The 3,447-nt window shown below is 26.0% G+C and overlaps 1 long non-coding RNA gene across 1 annotated transcript; it reads left to right on the forward strand.

The window, feature by feature from the left end:
* The first annotated feature begins 256 nt into the window (after window positions 1-256).
* LOC137836236 (uncharacterized) lies at window positions 257-785 on the forward strand. Its single transcript, XR_011085217.2, has 2 exons — window positions 257-347; window positions 468-785. It is a non-coding gene; the product is annotated as an uncharacterized LOC137836236 (long non-coding RNA).
* Window positions 786-3,447: the final 2,662 nt, after the last annotated feature.

Genomic DNA, 3,447 nt, shown 5'->3' on the forward strand with positions numbered 1-3,447 from the left:
TTTTTTTTGAGTTGATATAATTTTTTTTAATAAAATATTATTTACTTCGATTAATAATGTTAACTCTTTTTAAATTTGAACAAATAAAAAAATACTTTAAATATACAAAAGCTTGAAAAATCAATTTCGTTGCCCTTTCATTTAATGCACGCGTCATCCACATTAATTGTAAACTTTGTTTTGTATATAGGAATTTAAATGAAATTATAACCTTCCATCTCTATATTTAATGAGGATTCCTCATCAATTACAAATTCACAAAAACTCTCCCCTTGGGATTATCACGATCAAAGCTATGGCAAAACAAGTTCATGTCTTTATTCTGTTCACCATTCTCTTCTTTGCTCGTAAGTCTCTCTTCTATTCTGTTCATCATTCTCTTCTCCGCTTGCATACATTTTTTAAGAATTTGCATCACAATTTTTGAGCAAATAAAACTTACTTTTGGTATGATTTTGCAATTGTAGAAGAAATATCAGCACAGGCTGCAACTGGAGAATGTGTGCCCAAAACTGAAACATTCTTAACTGGGTGCACCCAAGATTCAACTTGTGTTCGAATGTGCCAACTATCTCATTATGATACTGGAAAATGCATAACGTCCAACTTTCATTGTATTTGCTTTAAAGAATGCCACAAGATGGATGTTCACAGGGATTAACAGAAGGAATCACAAAAAGGCATGGAGAGATGCTATAGGGTTTAGATTGAATCGATAAAGTTTATTTGTGATAATATATATCAATGTTTATCTATTCATAATGAATCATTTCAATTTATTCCCACATCTTTGATCATTTTAATCTTTAATTTTTACTCAAGTGCTATTTTTTATTTTTTATATTACAAATTATAGGTTTTAGTTATGATTTTAATGTTTACAAATTATGATAAATTTGATTTTATTCTCTAAATTTTTTTAAAAAAAATTATATTTTAGTAATATTAGAGACTAAATAATATTTTAAAGTTTTTTTTTTAGTTTCTTAACTTGATGTTTAAAGTCTAAAGTTTTATTTAGTTCAAGTTTGTGGGAGTATTTTTTTTGTTTAAGTGATAAACTGATATTATTGTTGTTATTGATGGATATGTTTGTATTGTTAGGTGTGGGTTCAATCGTTTTTGGAGTCTCATTATAATGTGAATTTCATTCTTTTAATATATATATATATATATAAATAAAATATTTGCTTTGAGTTTATCTCATCTTTTCTCTCTTTCAGTTGTACTTGAAACCCAAATTTAGCTTTTCTTACTTTTAACTTATATGAGTCTGGAAGTGAATTACATCTCTGGATCTTAGTACTTTAACTTTTGATTGAGGATTCTTTAATGAAGCTATAAGGTGTTCTCTATCATCTTATCAACATTTTATAAGAGGACAACCTCTGCTCTTGTGGCTTAGAGGAGTGCTCTTAGTTTGAGCAACATTCTAGCATCATATAGCCTCTCCTTTATGTCTTCTTCTTTTAGATGGAATTCTTTTTATAGACTTGAATAAGGTAACTATTAGGCGATCATTTATATTTGTTGAGCCTTTTTAGCTTCTATGTATGTCCATAATGTATTTGGCAAGCTTTAACATAATTGTCTTATTTCATGTAGCCTCAATCTTTGCTCATTTTTTCATAATGTCCTTAATAGTTGACAACACTTATATCCCTAGATAGTATAACTTTTTCGATAAATTCATAATTGGTGTGCACTCTATACAGGACAAGAGTTGAATATTTTTGTGTTAGGAAGTTAATGAAAAAAAAAATAACTTTAACTCACATCTTAAGAAATCTTTGATATTTAATTTTGAATGAATCTCTTTAGTAGACGGACATTCCCTGCAAACATAGATTAAACACATGGATATTTATTTTAGGTGCGAGGTTTGCTTAATCTATGTGTATCGTATGATGTTTTATGTGTGTTTCATGTGTTGCGCGTCTTATTAGAATTTGAGAAAAGATTGCACTGTGTTGTGTTGTCGGTTAGACGAAACACTTGCGTCTTACATGATTTATTATTTTTATAGCACTATTTTCTAATATATCAAGTATGATCATGTTTTATACTTAAGTTGTTTTGAAGAACTAAATAAGATCTTGCAATATTGAACTTTTTCCTTGACACTAACTAATAATACATACCAAATGTGACCGTCTTTATTGGTTCATGATAACATATGCTAACATAATTATGGTTGATATAGTTATAATAAATAAATTATTAATAATTAAAAAAATTATTTTATATTCTTATAATTTTAACTTATTCAAACAATTTTTTTTATTTCTAATTGAATTCTCTTCGTTTCATTCTCTCTTTCTCTTTTTTTTTCTTTTTAACGTTATTTAGCATCCATAAACTACAAATTTTTTAGCATCCAAAGACTACAAAAAAAAAAAAGTTCATTTAGTGTCGGTTAAAAGTTGATGCTAACAAATAAAAGTTAATGCTAATTAATCATTAGCATCAGATTTACATAGAAAATGTATCATATTCTAAAAGCCATGTTAATTCATTAAATTTGACTTTTGAGGTTCGACTCTAAATAATGTCGGCTAAGCCGATGCTAATTTTCACTAATTTTTAAATTAATTTTCTAATTAAAGCAATTTAGTCTCGGTCAAGTCAACACAAATGTTTTTTTAATTTTAAAATATATCTAATTTGACATTGGTTAAGTCGACACTAAATGAGATATACTTTTAATATTAATTTAATTTATGACCGTGCAATTGACTCTAATGACAATGACTTAAAAAAAAGGAATCTTGTATTACGTATCCATTATAATCATTGACAAAAATAAAACATAGAAACAAAACACTAGACACAAAAATCTCATGAATCAAAAGACTTTCATGAAGAAATGAGGGTGAATTATCTAATTTAGAGACTAAAAGAATTTAGATACCAATAATTTTTTTTAATCTCTAAAATAGTATCTAAAATTATTTTTTTGTCTCTAAAGTAGATTTTTATTTAATGATTTTCTTATAGTGGGAGGTGAGTATGGATGAAGGACATATGTATGGATAAAGGAGGTAAGAATGGATGAAGGAGATGAGTGTGATGAGATTACAGAAAAATAAACGAGAGAGAAAAATTATATGTTTTGATTGATTAAATATACATATTACCACATTTTTTTTCATCTTTAAATTTGGATCTTTGAATTAAGAATAATGTACAGTTCATATTCTATGTCATAAAGACATAAGAATTCATACCATATAAATAAATAAAATTGGCATCGACAAAGTAAATACTAACTTATATAAATATTAAAGATATATTATATGAATGTCAATTTATATAAATAATAAAAAAATTAACATTAATTTAAATAAATATAAATGTTAAAAATAAATATATTTAACATATAACACTAACCTTATTTATTTTTAATATTTATTTCAATTAACAGGTTGATATTAATTGGACAATAAC

Source organism: Phaseolus vulgaris, chromosome 5, assembly GCF_051622355.1.
Source record: "Phaseolus vulgaris cultivar YP4 chromosome 5, ASM5162235v1, whole genome shotgun sequence".
NCBI classification, from domain to species: domain Eukaryota; kingdom Viridiplantae; phylum Streptophyta; class Magnoliopsida; order Fabales; family Fabaceae; genus Phaseolus; species Phaseolus vulgaris.